Source organism: Pinus tabuliformis, chromosome 7, assembly GCF_031772625.1.
Source record: "Pinus tabuliformis cultivar Carrire ecotype Pingquan chromosome 7, CPIR1, whole genome shotgun sequence".
In the NCBI taxonomy this organism is placed as follows: domain Eukaryota; kingdom Viridiplantae; phylum Streptophyta; class Pinopsida; order Pinales; family Pinaceae; genus Pinus; species Pinus tabuliformis.
The window spans coordinates 853217832-853243016 of record NC_142293.1 but is presented as its reverse complement, the minus strand read 5'-3'; the positions used below and the strand labels follow the sequence as shown (position 1 = coordinate 853243016).

At 40.1% G+C, this 25185-nt stretch overlaps 1 pseudogene; it reads right to left on the bottom strand.

Moving 5' to 3' along the window:
• Nucleotides 1-25185, bottom strand: part of LOC149250302 (E3 ubiquitin protein ligase DRIP2-like) — a 313805-nt pseudogene that overhangs the window by 77962 nt on the left and 210658 nt on the right.

The following is a 25185-nucleotide window of genomic DNA, read 5'->3' as shown; positions in this document are numbered from 1 at the left end:
TGGCTCTCCAAGTGGATCGAAAATGCCTGAAAACCATCTGTAAGGGCTAGGATGATGACATAAGCCCTCCCTTTGTCTCCTGCAGTGAGACACATCCTCATCTAGACCCTGGAACATCTGTCAAGTGTGTGGTGCAAGTGTGGAGCTAGCTAGGCAAGGTGAACCGGGTGCATCATCCTCATCCAAAAGGTGGAACATGAGCAATCAATGAGCGGCGTTGTAATGTCCCAAATGCAGAAAATTTGGAACAGGCACTTCACATAAAACTAATCATGTATTTAACAGAAGATTGCCGTGTAAAATTAAGCAAAGAAAGCACTGCAATCCATAACACCATGAATAGAAAAATACTCAACTTTATTATATTAGATAAACCAGGGTTTTACATGCACATACAACCCGTATAGTTGAGATAGTTGGCCTCAAATAGATCTACAACAATGCCACAAATCAGCCTCCAAACAACTGAAAAACCATACGCTGCAACCTGTGAACCCTGAATGGATTCACCAAGGGAAGAGATGGGTGCTCGCCCACTCTCACTGAATCACTCGAGGGTTTCCATCCTGGGGCTACTGTTGGAGTAGAGAACCGGGTTCTCAACCTCACATACAAGAAACAATATCAAAACCAAGATGTCCTCCAATGGTCTCCTCCTCCTCTTTTATAGATCTGATGGACCCCTTTAGAATCTTCTATTTTATTATTATTTTAATCATGGAGCACTTTTCCCTCTTTTATTTTAATTAAAATATTCTTTTTAATGCGGGAAAAGGGTAAATTGGCCACCATGTCTCCTCAGGTCACTGAAACTCCCATCCAAAAGTCCCATCATGTAGATCTTCTCATTCTGGTTCCAACGAGCTATTACACTGAGGTGTTCCATCAATTAATCTCCCCAGAATGCCACCTCGAGCATAATTAATTAAGTTATGCCCAATAATAATGTTGATTTTTGAAAGTTGTCAGAATGCAACGAAACGAAAGGAAAATTGTGCTGATGATGGAATATGCCAAGCGAATGCCATCAAATCCCATAAAAACTCCTCAAAACTCCATTGAGACCCCTGATGACATAAACCTGCTCCATTGACCTGGCCATCCCCTGTCCTGGAAATCCACCCTGGCTGTACTATGAAGAAGAATAAAAATGGGGACATGACAGTCCTCTCGCCCCAAGATTGCTTGCCCTCAAGCAATCCAAATCTGTGGACCAATCTGGTGGCCCAATGCCACTGAGACCCAATGTCTGGATCCCATACGAACCACTGGTCCACGTCACGTCTCCAAGCTATCGAAACATGACTGGATCCTCCAATACCTGGATCCCATGTCCATCTCTGACTCAACCTGCTACCAGTAGATCCACGAGGATCCCAATGCCACCAAGAAGGAGCATTAATCCTACATGTTTCCTGATGTACTGTAGCTCCGACTGCGAATGATGCCCTACTAGCTGTGTACCAGCTCATCACCTCTCTCCAATCCAATCATTGGCATACCCCAAGGTCAGTCTCACGATACTGATGTTGCGCTGAGATATTGATGAGTGGCCAACCCACATTCTGCTGTTGACTGGAGCATGTAATATCCCCCACCTCTAATGGCTTCTGCAATAGACTGCTCCTAACTATGAATGATAATCCATCAATAGGATCCCAACTCATGATCTCTCGCCAATCTAATGCATGGACACCTATGCAAGGGATATGCCCGCTATGCTGAAATTGGTCCATGTTTAGCTCCTGATGCTCTACTTGGACAATCCAAACATGTCCAAGAAATCCTGCCTCTCCCTCTAATGGGAAAAAGTGGGCAAACCGTGCTGCAAGCCCACTCTATGTACTCTTGGAGAGGGCTGCTACCTAAAAATGTTGCAGCTCGTCTGGCTACCACTACCTCTGTTTGTACCTCATCAATGGTTAGTCCCAAAGATGGATGCACTGCCATCTCCCTTGCGTGGTATGAAACTCCACGCTCCTCCAGTTCACCAATCTCCTGTCAAACTGTCATATCATACTCCAGCATCTCCTGAGGGCAAGTGTCAGTGAATAATGTCACCGTGCCAGTTGTCTTTACATCTGTCTGATCCTCATCAATCGCTGACCCCAAGGGTGGTTGCTCATCCTCCACCATCATGGGTTGAATATGAACCTCCAACTAGCTCTCCCAAAAAGGGTTATCATGCATACTATGCACCTCATCCTCCTCAGCGGACTCAGGCTCCATCATATGCTGCTCATGCTGACTCATCACTAGCAACACAATATCCTGAATTTCCCTCCTAGTGTTGATTTTTGGTAGCATCGGATGTGCTCTAGCCATGAAATTTGGTGGAGAGGCTAAGGCACATGAGATCTCCAAGACCCAGAAATCGTTTGGAGAAATTCCACCCGGATGAAGAGATATTAAAATAATTAATATTTTTAATGAGTCTCTAAGTCTAAACTTAGGAAAATTAAAATATTAATGTGTATTAATATAAAATGGGTGAGAAAGTTCTACGGGACAAGGATCAAGCCAGATCTAATCTTAGCTGTTGATTAGGGACTCAATCTCGGACGTTGAATCGTCAACAGGAAAAGTATAAGAGGAGGCTTGAGGGTCAATTGGAGACACACCAAGTTGATTAGTCAATTCGATTTTCTGGGGCAGGGTTCGATGAGAGATCGAGTTAGTGATCTGTTGCAGCGAGGGGCAGTTCGGCAAAAGGTCGAGAATACATAGCAGAGAGGCAGAGATAGTGTCGGAGAGAGAGCGCAGAGGCAGCCTGGGTTGACGCAGAGGCAGCTAGAGCTGACGCAAAGGTTTGAAGGGCCAGCATTGGTAATGCAAGAGGCCGAGAAACTGACACAGAGCTGACGCAGAGGCTAGCAGAGTTGGTGTTGGGAAGAAAGAGCTACGATGCGGTGTTTTTGTGGGGCAGACTGAGAGCTGAGAGGCAGATGCATAGCCATAGAGGGTGACGCAGTTCCAGAAGATAGCTTGGAGCAACTTTCATTGTCCAGCTAAGGAACAGTCGAAGTTGTTGTGGGACCAATCATCCGGTTGCTGATTAGTTGGAATATCTGTCTCCGAAGAAAGGTACTTCTGCCAAGGAAAATCTTTGAAGGGTGAGCCATTTCTGGCACCCTAGTTGTATTAAGAAAACTACATAATAATAAAACCCTCATATCTGCTGCACCGGTTTTCCTGCATTGGGTTTTTCCGGGGACGATTGTCCAAAAATAACGGTGTCCCTTGTGTTGTCTCAGTTTATTTCAGTTGTTGATCTGTATGTTTGTGAAGGCTGCAATTGTGTTTATTTTGATATTTATGCATATAAATAACTTGTTAATGTAAAGAACAAGTAGGAGATAATAAACCAAATATTGTAGTAGGAGTTTCTGATGTGTTAGATTCAAAAATTTTCACATGGTATCAGAGCGATTGTAGATCACAAGAACACTGAAGACACCAGCAGAAGATTTCTGAAAATTTGCAGCAGAAGCAGCTGTCTCGAGAGACAACGATGTTCCAGAGCTGAAGCAGCAAGAGAAGAAGTGATGCAGTGCTTACAGGGTGATGCAGAGGCTCACGAAAAGCCTGCGTCAGCGTTTCGAGCCAAGGGAAGGGCCAGCACAGAGACAAGAGGCAAATCAGGGTTACGCAATGCCCGATCATCTTTCTCAGCTAGGAAGGATTGATGTTGAGGCCAGGAGGAACTGATTCAACTCTCACTGTGATTGCGCAAAGCTAGAAGGGCTCAGATTCTTCAGTTACCGGGGCTAAGGGAGTTGTGCAGATTCTGATTTGAGGAGCTGGTGGGACGTTGTTTTTGTCAATGCAGAACAATGTCTAAGGAGACGGAACCAAGGTAGAGGGAAGCACTACCTCGACGGATTTCTAGCCAAGAAATCCAGATCCGAGTTGCAGCAACAAAGGAGGATTGGAGAGGAGTGATTTGGCAGTTGGCATATTCCCAGGAGGGAAGTCGAGACTCAAAGGGAGTCTAGAAGAGGAGCAGATACGGCAGTAAATGGATTGAGGGATCAGGACAGATTGAACGGGGCTTCCAATTTTGTCATCTGGAAGGCCAGGATCCTGGCAATCCTGGATAAACCTCACATCAAGGACCATGCATTGAAAGTAGTAGTTGTCTCAGTTGACGCTAATGCAACTGAGAAGTATGAGGAGGCCCAGGCGAAGACGAGATGCATGATCCTAGATGGGGTCAAGGATCATGGCATACCACATATTGCTGAGAAGAACACAACAAATGAGATGTGGCAGACGATGACTATCTTATCCCAGGGCTCTTCCGTGCAGCGGAAGATGCTATTGGAGAATCAGATGAAGTCATATCAGATGCAGAAGGGAGAGGAGATAGATCCCTTCCTCCTCAGGTTGCAAGAAATTCGAGACCAACTTACTTCCGTGGGGTCTACACCGAATCCAGAGTTTATGGTCAAGACTGCTTTGAATGCAGTCTTCGAGAACTATGAGACATTTGTTCAAAGCATCTTGGGCAGAGCAACTCTACGCAGTTGGGAGGAGATGTGGGCAGCCCTTTGAGAAGAATAAATCAAGAGGATGACCAAGGCGAGGAGTAGTGGTAAGGGAGTTCGAGTCAAGAAAGAGGAGGAGGAGGATGCAACTCTAGCATCTGTGGGACAACAAAGGAAGAGGAAGAAGAAGGACATCTCCAAGGTCAAGTGCTTCAATTGTGGGGAGTTGGGACATTATGCATCTCAGTTCCCCAGGAAGAAAGGCAAGGGAGAAGCTTCCAATTCAAAGGCAGCTCCAGCTAAGGTAGAGAAAGAGGTTGAGACTGATGACGATTGTGCCATGAGTGCTCATGCACCTCTAGAGAAGAGGTGGGGAGACATTGAGTTGTAGTCAGGAGGACTACATGCTAGGGGCAGGATCCTTGAGGTGCCCAAACTCTTGGATCACATCTGGCTATGGGAGCCCTTAACGACAATAGCATGATGACAGGTGTCGGGTGGAGCAAGGTGTGATGGAGCAGCAAGGCAGTGCTAGAGTGCAGAAGTCTGTAGCAGCGCAGTAGAGGTTGTAGCAGTGCGAGAGGCACAGAGGTGTTTGCAGCAGCAGAGGGAGCACAGGATAGAAACAGAGGTAGCTTCAACATCACGAGGCTTCCAGACTGACCGAGATGTCAGTGTTTGGGTGAAGTCAGTTACTTACTTCTCGGTAACTGAGTTGCAGTGCAACAGTTAGCAGTGGCAGTGCTATGGGCAGCATGATGCAGCATGTTGAGAGGGAGCTACAATACAAATGTAGCAGTGACAGTGGCAGTGTCATGGGCAGCAGTACAGGAAGGTACAATGCAGTGGATGTAGGGCAGCAGGCCTGGCATCAGCACAGAGGACCGATGCGGAGGATCAGTGTGATGCTTCTATGGTGAAGCATTGCTATAGCACATTCCTCGCTAAGAAGGAGTGTTGATTTTTGGTAGCATCAGATGCACTCTAGCCATGAAATTTGGTGGAGAGGCTAAGGCACATGTGATCTCCAAGACCCAAAAATCGTTTGGAGAAATTCCACCCGGATGAAGAGATATTAAAAGAATTAATATTTTTAATGAGTCTCTAAGTCTAAACTTAGGAAAATTAAAATATTAATGTGTATTAATATAAAATGGGTAAGAAAGTTCTACGAGACGAGGATCAAGCCAGATCTAATCTTAGCTGTTGATTAGGGACTCAATCTCGGACGTTGAATCGTCAACAGGAAAAGTATAAGAGGAGGCTTGAGGGTCAGTTGGAGACACACCAAGTTGATTAGTCAATTCGATTTTCTGGGGCAGGGTTTGATGAGAAATCGAGTTAGTGATATGTTGCAGCGAGCGGCAGTTCGGCAAAAGGCCGAGAATGCATAGCAAAGAGGTAGAGATAGTGCTAGAGAGACAGCGCAGAGGCATCTAGAGTTGACGCTGGAAAAGCCGAAACTGTCGGAAAAGACGGAATTGTCGGAAAAGCCGGAAAAGCCAGAAATGCCGAAAAAACCGGAACTACCAAAAAAGCCAGAAAAGCCAGAAATGTCGGAACTGCCGGAAAAGCCGGAACTGCCGGGACTGCCAGAACTGCCGGAAACAACCGAAACTGTCGGAACTGCCAGGAACAGCCGGAACTGCCAGAACTGCCAAGAACTGCCGAAACAGCTAGAGCATTTGTCTCCAAAGGAGAGCAGCATGCAAGGGACAACTAACTAACATTGGGACAGTTGTATGGTACTTAGCAGCAAATACACCAAGCATGCAATGTTACAGCTAGCATGCAAGGGACAACTAGCATGCAACAACAAGCATGCTAAGGACAACAAGCAAGCAAGGGACAACAAGCAAGCAAGGTGCAACCAACACATAGGTCAGGATGGCAACATGGTGCAGCAATGGCACATAATGTAGTACAGTGATGGGTACAATCATGATTAATGAAGCGTGATGAGATGCAGCATAGTGATGATGGGTGCAGCATGGTGCAACGCGGTGAGGTGCAACATGATGACGAAATGCAGCACAACGATAGGTGAAGGAGTCACCTTGGAGAATTAGTTGAAGCAGCATGTCTTCAACTGATCTCATGTATCATCTTCTTAGAGATGATCTATGCTCTTATCTAGATAAGTCAAAGTGTTGACATCTGTTGTAAACGTACTTTCTCTCTCTCTCTGTGCTGAACTATTGAAGAACATATAAGAAGAATTGATCAAGGGTTTCCCCACATTGGGGTTTGTCCCTGGCTAGCGCCACATCTTGTGTCCTCTTGTCTTGGCTTGTCTTCTGCAATTTATGTTTATGTTCTATCTGCAATTTACTTTAATGCTGATGTGATTGCTAATCTGGAAAAGATATTGAGCTAACTGGGAAAATTGAAATAAATTTCTCTAAGCATAGAACATACCGTAAGTTAACATGGTATCAGAGCTGAGGTGAAGACAATGCCCAAGCAAGAGTGAAAGAGCAATCATCGAAGATAGTTGAGAAAGGACAAAAGGATCAGTGGATTCCTCATCCCTCTTCAAATTCACCAAGGCTAAATTCGAAGCAGAGAATATTATCATAATGGCGCAGCGGAATATGGCCTACCTAAAGATCACTTCATTGGAAGACCGGATCTCAGGGTGGAAGGAAAGGCAGATAACTAGTTCGGCCATTATGCGAAGGAGTGTCCGAATGGCAAGGACACATCACTTGATGATGATAACAATCATTCCAGGGACATCTTCAATGATCAAAGGAATGACAGGTAATGTAGGTCATCAAGGAAATGGCCGACTCTTCATAGAAAGCAAGGAACCCCAGGTATGAAGAATCAAATATTATTTCTGATAAGATAAAGAAGCGTTATCTTGTATTGGCCCTCTCCTTCAGATTCTTTGGGAATCTGGCTTATAGATTGTAGTGCTTCAAGGCACTTCATCGGATAGATGGGTGCACTCTCTAATTTGGTAGAGATGGAAACAATCATGGGATTATACTTGGAGCTGATGCCACCTATCCCGGAAAGGGTGTAGGGAATGTTAACTCTCAATTGAATAAGGGTAACTCGATTCATTTACAGAATCTATTTTATGTACCTGATCGCAAGAAGAACCTGGTGTCCATCTCGGAAATGGAAGTCAAAGGTTTCAGGGTGGCATTCATCGATGGAAAGGTACGTGTTAAAAAATATAATTTTCAAAGATGCTTTTTCTCATGGGTTCAGGGTTGGCAATTTGTATCAAGTTGCAGGATGGTCCATTGGGGATCATGTCAATTGACATATCGCATCTATAACACTGGAGGTCTACCTATGGGGCCCTACTTGATGTGAGTCAAATGGTGATAGGGATGTCTGAATTCAAGTAGAGCATGAAGGTACATGTCTGAGATGTACCGAAGGAAAATCTTATAAGGGGACCATTCCCCTCATGCAGCAGGTCCACAAGTTTGGAACAACCCGAGGAGTTTGAGATTCATGATCGGGAATCTCATGTATACAGGTGGAAGAAAGCCCTCTATGGCTTGAAGCAAAACACCCCGGGCGTAGTATGAGAGGATTGATAGTTGTCTGATGAAGTTGAGATTCACTAGGAGTGAAACCGATCCAAACCATTACCCGAAGGTTGTGGATGATAGACCTCTCATACCGACACCTTATGAGGACGACTTATTTCTAACAGGTGCAGACCTTCTCATTTGCAGAAGTAAGAGGAAGTTGGATTCCGGATGTGGAATGATAAACTGCAAGCCTGTGACTACCTCGAGGATATTAACTTTCAGAAGTTATATGGTAGTGATGTCGGACCAGATTTGGGAAATGCCTCTGAGTTTCATAAACTCATTCGCGTTGATGTTCCTGGTGAACTTCCGTCCGAACATATGTATTGCAGTTAGCATGGTGAGCTCATACTTGGTTGAGCCTCACTGGATTGGTGCCAGGAATCTTCTGAGATATCTTCGGGGCACAATCTCTCATGGATTGAGATACACTGCCGAAAATATGAAACTGCATGATTATTCGAATGCTGACTGGGCAGGCAGTGTGGAGGATCACTAGAGCACTTCTCAGTGTTGGTTTTCTTTGGATTCTGCTTCGATATCATGGATGAGCAGGAAGTAGAAGTCGGTTGCTATAAGCACTACCGAGACCGAATACATAGCTATGAGTATGATCTCGTGTGAAGCTGCATGGTTGCAGAAGCTCTTAAGTGAGTTGTTTGTACACATGATGAATACCATTGTGATCCTCTGTGACAACCAGAGGGGAGATTCGATTATTGAGGAATCCCATATTCGATGATTGCTTCAGCAGATAGACATCACATACTGCCTTATCTGGGATATGGTAAGTCGATGAGCAAGGAGGCTCCATCGCATTGAGACTGATGTACAGGTCGCAGACATTTTGTCAAAGCCCTGGGGAAAGGTCAAATCTATGACTTTCCCGAACGACTTGGAGTCGTTGAGAGACCTTCTTATAAGGGTCCTGCATGTTGCATGCATTGAGCTCTAGGGGCTCTACGGGGCTTGGGGTACTTACTGGAGCAACATACGACCACAGGGCGACTCACCCTCCCCTGGTGGTGCACTATGAACAGGATGATTAGTTCTTCTGTGGGCTGGGATGATTAGTTCTCCCGTGGCAACTGTGGAACAGGATGATTAGTTCTCCTGTGGGCCGAGATGATTAGTTCTCCCGTGGCAACTGTGGAACAGGATGATTAGTTCTCCTGTGGGCCAGGATGATTTGTTCTCCATGGCAACTATGGAACAGGATGATTAGTTCTCCTGTGGGCCAAGATGATTTGTTCTCCGTGGCGACTGTGGAACAGGATGATTAGTTCTCCTGTGGGCCAGGATGATTAGTTCTCCGTGGCATCCACTAACAGGATGATTCGTTCTCCTGTGGACAGGATGATTAGTTCTCCTGTCGAGGCATCCTACCCATGCAGTCTGGGACTCATGGGAAGTACCTCTCATCTGATCAATGAGCAGGGAAATGAGGATAGGGACCATAGTAGTACTATCAATGGACGCATCGTTGTATCTACCGTACTCCCTATGCTAGGATGACCTCCATTGATCTGGGATCAATGAAACTGATCTGGGATCAGTATGAGTGGTTTGAGACACTCTCTTATGACATTGATCTGGGATCAATGAAACTGATCTGGGATCAGTATGAGTGGTTTGAGACACTCTCTTATGACATTGATCTGGGATCAATGAAACTGATCTGGGATCAATGAAACTGATCTGGGATCAGTATGAGTGGTTTGAGACACTCTTTTGTGACATTGATCTGGGATCAATGAAACTAATCTGGGATCAGTATGAGTGGTTTGAGACACTCTCTTCTGATATTGATCTGGGATCAATAAAACTGACTTCGGGTCAGTAAGAGTGATGTGACACACTCTCTTCAGATGAAACTGACTTCGGGTCAATAGAGAATGGTATGAGACATTCTCGATCAATTCTTCTTCTTCATGGTTCAGCAGAGCAAAGCAGAGCTCAACAGATCAAAGAAGAGAAGAGCAGAGCTCAGCAGATCAGTGCAGGGCACTGATGGCAAAGATAGTACAATCGGACATATGGATCAACAGATGGAGTTCTCCCTAGTTGAGAAGGAGTGTTAAAATTGGCAACTAGGACCAAACTCCATGTGGGTCATCTTATTTATGGCAACTGATATTTTTCTTAGATCCCTCTCATCGAGAGGTGTAGGATTGATCTAAAGATCATCCGATTCCGATAAGTATTCATGGAGTTATGAATTTATTTGCGTTATAAGACAATTCGTCAAGGTCAGCCTGCAACCAAATAAACCCCACACGTGCTCAATGTTTTAGTATAAATAGAGGTGGCCTTCAAGTCATTTCAACACACTTAGGATTTCTTCCTCTCTCTACTTGTCTTTAGGTTTTAGTAGGAGGAGAGATCCTAAGGAATAACGTTGCCCTGATCTAGAGGGCAGAAAGTCGAAACTACAGGAAAAGCCGAAACTGTCGGAAAAGCTAGAACTGTCGGAAAAGCCGGAACTACCGGAAAAGCTGGAAATTCCGAAAATGCCGGAAAAGCCGAAAAAGTCGGAACTGCCGGAAAAGCCGGAAATGCCGAAAAAACCGGAACTACCAGAAAAGCCGGAAAAGCCAGACCTACCGGAAAAGCCGGAACTGTCGGAACTGCCGGGACTGCTGGGAACAACCGGAACTGCCAGAACTACCGAGAACAGCTGGAACTGCCAGAACTGCCGGGAACTGCCGAAACAACCGGAGCATCTGTCTCCGAAGGAGAGCAGCATGCAAGGGACAACTAACTAACATTGGGACAGTTGTATGGTACTTAGCAGCGAATACACCAAGCATGCAATGTTACAGCTAGCATGCAAGGGACAACTAGCATGCAACAACAAGCATGCTAAGGACAACAAGCATGCTAGGGACAACAAGCAAGCAAGGGACAACAAGCAAGCAAGGTGCAGCCAACACATAGGTCAGGATGGCAACATGGTGCAGCAATGGCACATAATGCAGTACAGTGATGGGTACAATCATGATTAATGAAGCGTGATGAGATGCAACATAGTGATGATGGGTGCAGCATGGTGCAGCACAGTGAGGTGCAGCATGATGACGAAATGCAGCACAACGATAGGTGAAGGAGTCACCTTGGAGAATTAGTTGAAGCAGCATGTCTTCAACTGATCTCATGTATCATCTTCTTAGAGATGATCTATGCTCTTATCTAGATAAGTCAAAGTGTTGACTTCTGTTGTAAACGTACTATCTCTCTCTCTCTCTGTTGAATTATTGAAGAACATATAAGAAGAATTGATCAAGGGTTTCCCCACATTGGGGTTTGTCCTTGGCTAGCGCCACATATTGTGTCCTCTTGTCTTGGCTTGTCTTCTGCGATTTATGTTTATGTTCTATCTATAGTTTACTTTAATGCTGATGTGATTGCTAATCTGGAAAAGATATTGAGCTAACTATGAAAATTGAAATAAATTGCTCTAAGCATAGAACATACCTAAAATTAGCAAATTCCATTGGCTAAGTCCTTATCAAATGGTACGAGTCTCATTATAGTGGTTATCCAACTTTCTCAAACTGAAGTGAACCACGTAGAAAATGGGTGTTATAACTGATTTTAGGATATGATATCTCCATTAGATATAATTAAAAAATTCTCCATTAGTGCCTAAAATTATTTTGACACAAACTCAATATTTAATCACTGAACAATAAGACAAACTTAACATCACATATACGTTTATCTTATTCTTCCTAGGTATAATCATGTCAGGAAACCAAGTATGTACTTCACTTCTAATTTAAATCACACTTCTAATGGTTCAAAGCTCAAAATAATTAATTTGATACGTATAACAATGCTACAAAACAGAGCTATAAGTTGTTTGACCTTCAAATTTTAACTCCAAAAAACTCTAAACAAAAACGATATATATATATATATATATATATATATATATATATATATATATATATATATATATATATATATATATATCGACTATAATGAACATGATTTCTAAAATCGATATCATGAACAAACCAAGTAAAAAGGTGAGCTACATGACTTTATAAAAGCAGTGTCTCAACATCATATATTACCAACTCAAACACCATACTTTGTAACATGTAAATGATGTCATGGATAGCCTCACCTCAGTCATTCTTAAGTTCGAGCTTCTTTACAAGATATCTCTTGACATATGAAACTGGTACATTTCCATCTCTGTGCCAATGCAAGATATACAATGCAACGTTAGGTTAGATGGGATTTCCTTCACTCATGTGTACACAGGAAACATGAAATTTCAAAAAAGCATACTGAATGCAAACTAGCTATAAACTCCTTGGAGGGATCACAAAAAGTAATGGGTTTGAACTTATCTTTTTCAGTCAACAACACTGCATCATCATACTCATGCAAATTACTAGGAAAAACCATACTTGACACAAGGCACATATTAACTGAAATCTAAATTATACCATTTGTAAAGGTGCAGGTCAGATATACATCCAGATTCCTGACCATGGCAATAGGATTCACACATTTCTTGTTATCTGTCATAGACTAGAATGTTGCTATGCTTGATATCCAAAAAGAAGCAACGTGGAAAACACCATGGACTTGAATGAATTTATCTGTGCTGTAACAAGCAGGTAGTAAGCAGAAATGTTGCACCAGGAGGTCCTGTGCTCATGATGTAGTAACGACAAGAACCATTCAATTGATTGAAACATGCTTCGAAATCATTTCAAATGATGCAACCTTAAAAACACTTTAGACCTGATCTTGTATTGACCCGACATTAATAAATTGATATAACTTTAAACTAATATTAATACTCAACCCAAGAGCAATACTAGTAAGAGTTATTCAACCTAGATAATAATAATATTAAACAACAGCCCAATCTAAGCTACATTAAACCACTTTAATTTTAAAAATGGTCTAACTTTCATTCCATTCATCAACTTATAAGTTTTAATCCTGATTTCCGATAGTTTGAAAAAATAAGATATGCTACAAAATTGAATTGGCCCAGGATTGAATATCAGTCATTGCTAGATAAAATTGACCCTGTGGTGGAGTTGACGTTGTGTCGACAATTATGGTTAACAGTTGCGGTTTTTGGCACCTGGTATTGGTGACTCATGGTATTGAGTTCATGTTATTACATGTAGTTAAAACCGTTAAAAGTCTTGGGAATTCTCCATTGTATTGAGCCCTAGTTGAGTGGTGAAAGCTCAGGTTGTTGGTCGGTTTGGCTGTATTTTAGCCAAGGACAATAATAGATCTATTGTTGGTTGGTTTTTCTACAGTTGGGGTTTTCCAAGTAAATCATGGTGTATATGATTTGAATGTGTTGTTGCTATTTGTGTTATTATTATATTTATTTCTCTCTTGTTTAATTAATTACGGGCTCAAATATCAACAAGTGGTATCAGAGCTCTGGTTGGCAAGAGGGGCCTGGGTAAAGTTAAAACCCATCACCTATAGAGAGAGGATCTGTGAATGATCTATATTCAAGCTAAATATGTGAGTTTTCTTCTTGTAGAGAGAGCTTGTACACCACCAGATCATGGAATTGCATAGATCGTGTGTTTTTTGTGGACACGACGGTAGTTAGTGGCAAGCAAAGCATGAAAGCGCTGACTGTTCGTTCTCATGGAATTGTTCCCATCAATGAAGTGTCCCCAAGAATGGACTTCGTTGCACAAACTAGCAGCATTGGTTGAAGCAATGGCTCATTGCACAAACTAGCAGGGTCGGTTAAGCAATGGTTCAATGATGAGCAAGAAGAAAATGATGCCTGTTGCTGTAGTTGCTGAGTGCGCGTTGTGCCTCAAGGTTTTCCAAAGCAGGAACTAGTGTCGCACAATCCTGACATGTAGTCATGACTTCCATGTGCACTATGTGGATGAATGGCTCTCAAAGTACTCTGCGTGTCCCATGTGCAAGAGGAGCATCACTTGAAAGAATGAGGGCAAGAAGGATGTCTGATATTTGTAAAAGAGTGAGAAGAATGTAATGTCCCAAATGGAGAAAAATTGGAACAAGCACTCCACATAAAATTATCATGCATTTAACAGAAGATTACCAAGTAAAATTAAGCAAATAAAGCACTGCAATCCCATAACACAATAAACAGGAAAATACTCAGCTTTATTATATTAGATGAACTGGGGCGTACATGCACTACAACCCATTTAGCTGAGGTAATCTGGCCTCAAACAGATCTATAATAATGCCACAATCGGCCTCCAAAACAAACCGAAAACAATAAACTGCAACCTTTGAACCCTGAATGGATCCACCAAGGGAAAGGATGGGTGCTCACCCACTCTCACTGAATCACCCGAGGGTTTCCGTCCTGGGGCTACTGCTGAAGTAGAGAACCACGTTCTCAAACCTCTTCACAAGAAAGAAAACTCAACTCCAAGATGTCTCCAAATGACCTTCTCCTCCTCTTTTATAGATCTCCAAGCCTCTAGAAGCATCTTATTTTATTATTTTATTATTATTCTAGAAGCTCCTCCATTGACTTTATCAAGTGACCTTTTAATTTTATTTTATTTCACTTAAGTTACTTTTGGCCCTTTTTCTCCAATTAATTATTTTTCCTTAATTAAATGACTAATTAAAGTCATTTTTAACTAAGGAAAATGGAAAATCGTCCACTAGACTCTCTCCGGCCACTAGAAGTCTCTTCTCAGCATCCCATCCTATAGATATTCTCGTTCCAGTTCCAACGAGCTATTACACTGAGGTTTTCCATCAATCAATCTCCCGAGAATGCAACCTCGAGCATAATTAATTAAGTCATGCCCAATAATAACGTTGATTTTTGAAAGTTGTCGGAATGCGATGGAACAAAAGGCAAACTGTTCGGATGATGGAATATGCTAAGCGAATGTCATCAAATCGCATAAAAACTCCTCAAAATTTCATCGAGACCCCTTATGACAGAAACCTACTCCACTGACTTGGCCGTCCCCTCCCCTGGAAATTCACCTTGGTTGTACTATGAAGAAGAATAAAAACGGGGACATGACAAAGAATGTAAATGGGTGTGTTGACCACTACGTGTCAACTACCCATAGCAGTACCCCCCCTTTTTCGCAAAATGGATAGCGCTTGATCGATGTGTCCGTGCCATTCGACTGTCATCATCAGCCTGATCATGTTATGTTGTAAACCTAGTCTGCATGTGTAAATTGTAAATGATCTTAGCAGATCTGAGTCATGTATGTAAATTGCCTAGGCAAACCTAATTTTCTAGTGATAATCTATGTTCCAGAAGGTTTTTTGTCTCACCGATCCATGATCGGCAGAGTTTTCCTTCAGCCTAACCCCAAAGCCGGAATGGATTTTGTCATTAGAATCTTAGGGGAATCCTAGTGTGCTAGGTCGAGTTTATGTAAAAGTAATTTGGAAATAATTTTAACTATTTGGTTAGGTTATTACAAATTGCTTGATCTGCTAGATTATATTTGTGTCGCAAGACTGGGTGGTATATGAGGGTCTATGTCAAATGGGTTTTCCCCCTTGAGATGTAAAATTGTAAAAGTGATGATGTAAGTGCTAAGTTGCACGAAACGGGGAAACGCGGAAGCGAAACGAAACGGGGAAGCGAAACGAAACGCGACCTCCCCAAATTTTGGAAACGGGGAAACGCGAATATATATAATAATATATATATATATATATATATATATATATATTAAAAATATTTAAAAATTATTATTATATATATGTGCAATCATAAAGCATGAATGATACATTTACTTACATAAACATTTAAACATTAAGATTAAATTTACATCACATTTACTACCTGGAAACCCTACCTAGAAACCCTAAAAAAAATTAAAAACAAATTAAAAAAAAAAAAAAAAAAAAAAACAAGTGTTTTTTTTGGGGAAACGTGGCACGTACGGCCTGGAAACGCGTTTCCGGCCGTACGGCCAAGTTTCCGTTTCGGGAAACGTGGCTGTACGGCTGGAAACGCGTTTCCAGGCCGTACGGTACGGGGAAACGAGTTTCGTTTCGTTTCCCCTGGGGAAACGGACCCCCTGCCCATGTTTCCTGCAACTTAGTGTAAGTGTCTTGAGGGTTAGAAAATAATTAATCCCCTCATAGGTCCTAGGTCCTAGGTAAAATTCCCCAAAGGCTAGGTTCGAGGATCCAAAAATAAAAAATAAAAATAATAAAAAAATAAAAAATTATATAATAAAAAATTATAAAAATAATAAAAATTAAAAAATAACTAAAAAATAAAAAATAAAATAAAATGTTAAAAATAAATAAAAATTTTAAAAATAAAATAAAATAATAATTAGTCAAAATTTTGAGAAAATAAATGCAAAATTGTTATTTTTAATTATATTAAAATGCATTTAAAATTTCGACGGATGAGATTAAAAGGGATTTTGATCCTCATCGACGGTCAAGATCATTTTGACATGGATCACTCGAACTAGACGTTGGGAAATTTTTCCTTTAAATAGGGTGTCAAGGGTCATTTGAGATGAGATTTGATCTTAAAGTCGTGTGCTAAACAAAGCTCTCTTGTAGTCATTTTTTTTTTGTGCAATAAAGAAAGACTTTGGGGTTGAAAATCTTGCTGGTGTTACTCTTCTGGAAATGTTGTAAGATGTTTTATTTTTCTGCATAATTTTATTTTCAGTCATTGATGATAGCTTGATGAAGATTGATTTAGGCACAAGTATCTTGTCTAATCTCTGGGGTTTGAATGATAGTTTAATTTCTGAAATATAATGGCAGGTATCTCCATTTGATTTGAATTTCACTGTTGTTTTCTCCCTCTATGTTAATGGTTGATTTAAGCTGTGCAGGATATCTTTAATTTTGAGTTTACCAGGCGTTAGGGGAAGTTCTCGACTGAACCAGCCAACTCCCGGATTGCGTTTTCTGAAAGAGCCCAGCCAGTTTTAATCCTGGGCTTATCATTAGAAATTTTTGCAGATGCATGAAGGGTTTTCTGAAGCACCTTATCTAAAATTTAAAATTCTGAAAATATTTCTGTGGCATAACGATAAATCTGGCTATCTCGAGCCTTCAGTTTGTAAATACTGTAATTATTTAGCTGGTTCTTAGGGTTTTTAGGGTTTTATTTATTTTTGCATTTTCAGGTTCTGGCTGTTTGTTTTCATTGTTTTCAGGTTGCAGGTCACAAGTTGAAGATTTGAAGGTGAGCTTCAAACTTGAAGCCAAATCTAGGCCCTGGAGGGTAAGATCTGGTCTCAGAGCCAGTTCAGTTTTTACAGGTGTATTGTTTTGATGTTCGAGGGTTTCAATTTCAGTTGCTTTCAGATCTGGAAGTCTTGGAGAGGGTTTTCCAATCCATTTGTCTGCTGTCTGAGGTTTCATTATTCGTAGGAAATTCTTTTTCGAAATTTTTTTATGTGCTGCCCTGGGCCTGCAAACAAACCTCAATCCTCTCCAGCGCTGCCTCTTTCTCCCTCATCGTGCTGCTTCCTCCACGTCAACCTGCACTTCTCTAGATTCACGTTGATTGCCTTACGCTGCCCACACAGCAGCCACCACTCTACGCAACTCTCTCTCAGCGTGTTTTTTCCCTCCGCATACCCTACGCAGCCTAACTCCAAACCTTCCATCACTGCCTGTTCCTCAAACGCAGCTTTGCCCTCACGTCTACCTTCAGAAATCCGTCGCTGCCATTCGATTTTTTTCCCTACGCTGCTCCTCACGCTATCGCTGTCTCTTCCTTCTACCATCCGGACCTGCACACACACAACCTCAAACCTCTCCTCGCTGCTCTTCCCTTTCCCATCGATCACCTGCAAAAAACACACATCTGCATTCCTCACGCAGCTCCTTCTCCACACGCAGCTGCCTCACACCTCCCACGTAGCAAAAGCTCTTCCTATTTTCACGCAGCACCAGTTTTCTCATCCGCTGCCCCTGCGTGCAAAATCCTATCCATCCTCGCTGTGTACTCATCCCTCTCTCTACTTGCGTCGAGCACCCCGCCACAAACCTGCAATTGCAAACAATAACCTTCAATTTTGAATTGCTGCGTTATGATTTATGGTTAATGTAAGTCGAGATAGCATATTTTTTTTGTTATATAGTTCGTTTCAGTTCACTCACGTTTCAATTAGATTAGATTTTAAATAGTTAGGTTCTAAGTTTTAGACGTATTTCAATTTTCATTTTATTTTTTAGCTTAGGTTTAGTTTCGATTTTTCTCTTTTAGTTAGGCTTTAGTTTTGACATTTAGAAATTTTTTTTAAAAAAAGTTTAGTTTTATTTTGATAAATTAAAAAAATCTCATAAAAAATAAAATAATAAAAAATAGGAAATAATAAAATCATAAAAGAAGGTTTCTTTTTTCAGGTCTTAGATTTAAGTTTTATTTAGAATTTAGATTTTATATTGTGTATATAGATTAGAAGTTAGATCTTAGTTTTAGATTTAGATTTTATTTTATAATATTTAGTTTTAAATTTCATTTTTCATTTAGTTTAAATTTAGATATTTTGGTTTATTTTGATATAAAAATAAATAAAAAATAAAATATATATATATATATATATATAAATTTTTTATTTTTTTTTGAAAAAGACTGATTAAAAATTGACAATTTATTTTAAAGTCTTTTTCTTTTTCTTTTGTGGTATCTATGTTCCACTTCTCTATCGTTAAATGCACTTAAATGTTTATTTAAAGTTAGCTATATGAAAGTGGTAACTGGTCAGCATTTAAATTTTATGATCATTTAAAGCATTTGATTTTTTCTTGAAGTTTAATTGCTGGAACATTATTAAAGCATTGTGCATTTATTGAACATCTTGCATTGCTTGGGTTATTTGATGATAAATGATTCTTAATCATGGAATTATAAAGTTCATATTTCTGCAGCTTTTGATAAACAATTATTTAATCATTAACTCCATAAGGCACTGGTACATTAATTTCCAAAAAATCAATCAGGTGCTAAATTGCCTCGCTGTGTCTCCCAACCCAACTGGTCCATAGTTGGTCTTCCTTTGTCTCATAGGGTCTACCCCCCTTAGCCTTGGGAGACGGCTTAAACGGAGAGATCGGGGATCAGGGTGACAGCCCCCGGTCTGAGCGTTGTCGCGCTGCCTAGACAATCTATGCGACAACATTTTTTGGCACCGTTGCCGGGGATAGAGTTTTTTCTGTCCTTGGTTTATTCGACATTCATCATTCTTTCATCTTTCTCATCTCTCATTTGAGCTGGCAGAGTCAACATTTTTTGGCATCATTTGGATCTTTTCATCGCCTTATTTTTCGTCATATCAGCAACTACTCTTCAGTTCATTTCTTGTTTGGGTGGCGACTCCATTTCTTTTATTTTTCCCAGGCAAGAAGCCTCCCTCATATCTGCTTGTTTGTTGCTTTTTGGATCCTAGAATTAGATTCATTGCTCAAGTGGCAACTTCACTTCTTTCATCTCTTGATTTTCTTGAGCAGAGATCTCTTTCTATCATCCATTTGGTCCCTCATTATTCATCATGGATTATTTGTTTAAACCATGTCATTTTACTAATGATCTCCATGATATTCCGGAAGTGGCCATTTCTAGATTACCTTTGTTCTCGGGTGGTGATTCAGTCGCTGTTAGAAGGCATTTATGGAGTTTTTATCGTATAACATTCATGTATTGTAGAGTTCCTCAATATAATCATGAAGATGTCAAAATGCGTCTATTTGTCCTTTCTTTAGAGGGTGATGCTTTGAATTGGTTTAATAATTGTCCTGAAGACTCTTTCACTTCTTTACAAGACATTTTCAATGCTTTTCAAGATAGATATGGTTATCCAGATAGCTCGCCTTGTGCCCCTAAAATTGTGCAACAGAATGAAAGTAATCTTATAAAAGGTCCAGTTGTCGATGAAAGATTTCAAGACAATTCTTCATATCAGAATGTGCCATCCACCTGTACCATTGCAGATCAAATCCATGATAGTGGAAAAGCAGGGACAAATTGTAAAAACAATGTTGACAATGAAAAGGAAGATCAAAAGCAAATTATACAAGAACTAATGCGGCTGGTAAAAAATATGGAGATCAATCAAACTAATTACGCCAATGATGTGAGAACTTTATGCACCCACCTAGAAAAACGTAATAAGGAGATGGAGATCATGAAAATTAAACACTTTGATTACATAACCGACATGCAAAATCAACATGCTAAGGAAATTGAGGCCATGAAAACTAATCATGACACAGAAATTAGTTTTATGCAAAGCAAGTTATCAGGCTTAGAGGAAAATATGACGACCATGCAAGCAAATCATAAGAAAGAGATAAACTCTATGCAGCATTGCTTAATGACCATAAAGGAAAAAGACGATAAAGTAATAAAAGATATGGAAGCTAATCAGATATGTCTTCAGAATAAGTTATTGACCATGGAAGAAGACCATGCCAGGGAAATCAGTGCTATGAAGGTTGAACACTCTAGTCAGATAGATGCCATTAAAATACAGGTTCAGAAATTTCAACAATGGTCAGAGGATGAAAGAAACCAGGGAAAGTCAATAGATCAGGAGCCTCCTTATCTATTGCAACAAGCTCCATCATATTATGAGGTCCTTTGTTCCATTGAAAAGTGGATAATTGAAGGTGACCTGGATAAAATGGAAATTAATAATAAGGTTGATGCTCACACGGTTAATCCACCAGTGATAGAAGATCATGGCACCTGTGAGATTGATCCATCATCCTTGGCAGGGCAGATGCAGAATGAAGAAAGACATGTCACACATATCTTACATACTTCATCTGAGAGCTTTGAAGCAGAAAGTTCCACGTCATCAATGATACAGCCTGCCACGAAGAAAAAGCGCAAGAAAAAGAAAATGAGAAAAAGATTTGATGCATCAGACGGCCGCGAGTAGCTTGATTTTCGGATAGGAAAAAGTCCTACCGTATGCAGAATTGGACATGGCACATCCGACAAGCAGCCGACAGATTTGCCTGAAAGCAGGCAAATGCTCAGTATACACTATATTGAACACATCTAATGCCATGGGGCATCCTTTGTATTTCTAACCCTACTCCTTGTTTTTTCAGCATTTTCATTTATGTTTTAGGATTAGATTTACTTTTCATGTTACTAGATAGTTAATAAATGAAGAGCTTATATCTTTCCCGTGCTTAATGTTATATGATGATTTTTAGATGGACGCTACTTATGTTTTATTGTGTGTTGCGTGGATGCAGATTCTGGATTCTCACATTCCTACAGTGCAGCAACGTGTCCCCAAGTAGAGCCATATGTTGACCACTACGTGTCAACTACCCATAGCAGTACCCCCCCTTTTCGCAAAAGGGATAGCGCTTGATCGACATGTCCATGCCATTCAACTGTCATCATCAGCCCGATCATGTTATGTTGTAAACCCAGTCTGCATGTGTAAATTGTAAATGATCTTAGCAGATCTGAGTCATGTATGTAAATTGCCTAGGCAAACCTAATTTTCTAGTGATAATCTACGTTCCGGAAGGTTTTTTGTCTCACCGATCCATGATCGGCAGAGTTTTCCTTCAGCCTAACCCCAAAGCCAGAATGGATTTTGTCATTAGAATCTTAGGGGAATCCTAGTGTGCTAGGTCGAGTTTATGTAAAAGTAATTTGGAAATAATTCTAACTATTTGGTTAGGTTATTACAAATTGCTTGATCTGCTAGATTATATTTGTGTCGCAAGACTGGGTGGTCTATGAGGGTCTATGTCAAATGGGTTTTCCCCCTTGAGATGTAAAATTGTAAAAGTCATGATGTAAAGTGTCTTGAGGGTTAGAAAATAATTAATCCCCTCATAGGTCCTAGGTCCTAGGTAAAATTCCAAAAAGGCTAGGTTCGAGGATCCAAAAATAAAAAATTAAAATAATAAAAAATTAAAAAATTAAAAAATAATATAATAAAAATTAAAAAATTAAAAAATAACTAAAAAATAAAAAATAAAAAATAAAATAAAATAAAATTTAAAAAATAAATTAAAATAAATTAAAAATAAATAAAAATTTGAAAAATAAAATAAAATAATAATAAGTCAAAATTTTGAGAAAATAAATGCAAAATTTTAATTTTTAATTATAATAAAATGCATTTAAAATTTCGACAGATGAGATTAAAAGGGATTTTGATCCTCATTGACGGTCAAGATCATTTTGACATGGATCACTCGAACTAGCCGTTGGCAAATTTTTCCTTTACATAGGGTGTCAGGGGTCATTTGAGATGAGATTCGATCTTAGAGTCGTGTGCTAAAGAAAGCTCTCTTGTAGTCATTTTTATTTTGTGCAATAAAGAAAGACTTTAGGGTCGAAAATCTCGCTGGTGTTACTCTTCTGGAAATGCTGTAAGATGTTTTATTTTTCTGCATAATTTTATTTTCAGCCATTGATGATAGCTTGATGAAGATTGATTTAGGCATAGGTATCTTGTCTGATCTCTGGGGTTTGAATGATAGTTTAATTTCTGAAATATAATGGCAGGTATCTCCATTTGATCTGAATTTCACTGTTGTTTTCTCCCTCTATGTTAATGGTTGATTTAAGTTGTGCAGGATATCTTTAATTTTGAGTTTACCGGGCGTTAGGGGAAGTTCTCGGCTGAACCAGCCAACTCCCGAATTGCGTTTTCTGAAAGAGCCCAGCGAGTTTTAATCCTGGGCTTATCATTAGAAATTTTTGCAGATGCATGAAGGGTTTTCTGAAGCACCTTATCTAAAATTTAAAATTCTGAAAATATTTATGTGGCATAACAATAAATCTGGCTATCTCGAGCCTTCAGTGTGTAAATACTATAATTATTTAGCTGGTTCTTAGGGTTTTATTTATTTTTGCATTTTTAGGTTCTCGCTGTTTGTTTTCATTGTTTTCAGGTTGCAGGTCACGGGTTGCAGATTTGAAGGTGAGCTTCAAACTTGAAGCCAGATCTAGGCCCTGGAGGGTAAGATCTGGCCTCAGAGCCAGTTCAGTTTTTACAGGTGTACTGTTTTGATGTCCGAGGGTTTCAATTTCAGTCGCTTTCAGATCTGGAAGTCTTGGAGAGGGTTTTCCAATCCATTTGTCTGCTATTTGAGGTTTCATTATTCGCAGGAAATTCTTTTTCGAAATTTTTTTATGTGTTGCCCTGGGCCTGCAAACAAACCTCAATCCTCTCTAGCGTTGCCTCTTTCTCCCTCATCGTGTTGCTTCCTCCACATCAACCTGCACTTCTCCAGATTCACGCTGATTACCTTACGCTGCCCAAGCAGCAGCCACCACTCCACGCAGCTCTCTTTCAGCGTGTTTTTTCCCTCCGCATACCCTACGCAGCCTAACTCCAAACCTTCCATCGCTGCTTGTTCCTCAAACGCAGCTTTGCCCTCACGTCTGCCTTCAGAAATCCGCAGCTGCCATTCGATTTTTTTTTCCCTATGCTGCTCCTCACGCTGCCGCTGTCTCTTCCTTCTACCATCCAGACCTGCACACGCACAACCTCAAACCTCTCCTCGCTGCTCTTCCCTTTCCCATCGATCACCTGCAAAAAACACACATCTGCATTCCTCACGCAGCTGCCTCACACCTCCCACGCAGCAAAAGCTCTTCCTATTTTCTTCACACAGCACTAGTTTCTCATCCGCTGCCCTTGCGTGCAAAATCTTGTCCATCCTCGCTGCGTACTCATCCCTCTCTCTGCCTGGGTCGAGCACCCCGCCACAAACCTGCAATTGCAAACAATAACCTTCAATTTTGATTTGCTGCGTTTTGATTTATGGTTAATGTAAGTCGAGATAGCATATTTTTTTTGTTATATGGTTCGTTTCAGTTCACTCACATTTCAATTAGATTAGATTTTAAATAGTTAGGTTCCAAGTTTTAGACGTATTTCAATTTTCATTTTATTTTTTAGCTTAGGTTTAGTTTCGATTTTTCTCTTTTGGTTAGGCTTTAGTTTTGACATTTAGAATTTTTTTTTAAAAAAGGTTTAGTTTTATTTTGATAAATTAAAAAAATCTCATAAAAAATAAAATAATAAAAAAAAAGGAAATAACAAAATCATAAAAAAAGGTTTCTTTTTTCAGGTCTTAGATTTAAGTTTTATTTAGAATTTAGATTTTATATTGTGTATATAGATTAGAATTTAGAACTTAGTTTTAGATTTAGATTTTATTTAGTAATATTTAGTTTTAAATTTCATTTTTCATTTAGTTTAAATTTAGATATTTTGGTTTATTTTGATATAAAAAAATTAAAAAAAAAAAATATCTATATATATATAAATTTAAATTTAATTTTTTTTTTTGAAAAACACTGATTAAAAATTAACAATTCATTTTAATGTCTTTTTCTTTTTCTTTTGTGGTATCTATGTTCCACTTCTCTATAGTTAAATGCACTTAAATGTTTATTTAAAGTTAGCTATATGAAAGTGGTAACTGGTCAGCATTTAAATTTTATGATCATTGAAAGCATTTGATTTTTTCTTGAAGTTTAATTGTTGGAACATTATTAAAGCATTGTGCATTTATTGAACATCTTGCATCGCTTGGGCTATTTGATAATAAATGATTGTTAATCATGGAATTATAAAGTTCATATTTCTGCAGCTTTTGATAAACAATTATTTAATCATTAACTCCATAAGGCACTGGTACATTAATTTCCAAAATCAATCAGGTGCTAAATTGCCTGGCTGTGTCTCCCAACCCAACTGGTCCACAGTTGGTCTTCCTTTGTCCCATAGGGTCTACCCCCCTTAGCCTCGGGAGACGGCTTAAATGGAGAGATCGGGGATCAGGGTGACAGCTCCCGGTCTGAGCGTTGTCGCGCTGCCTAGACAGTCTATGCGACAACAGGGTGAATAGCTTGCCCCATGTCATATGCATTCACTGATAAACCGGTGTAGATGTATTTGTGTATGAGCGAGAAAAGCTAGAGATAAATATGATGGAAAATGCACCAAAGAAACCCTTGCAGCCGCCTGGATGGTCGAAGAAGACAGATGCAATCCAATGCAACCCAACGGTGCACATAAAATCCACTGACCTGTAAAACTAGTGTCTTCGGCACAAACGTCAAGTGAATGGGAGAGGCGTTATACATTGATCAAAGGCTTCTAAACCTGTCCTGATAGAGGGTCCCATGCAAAAAA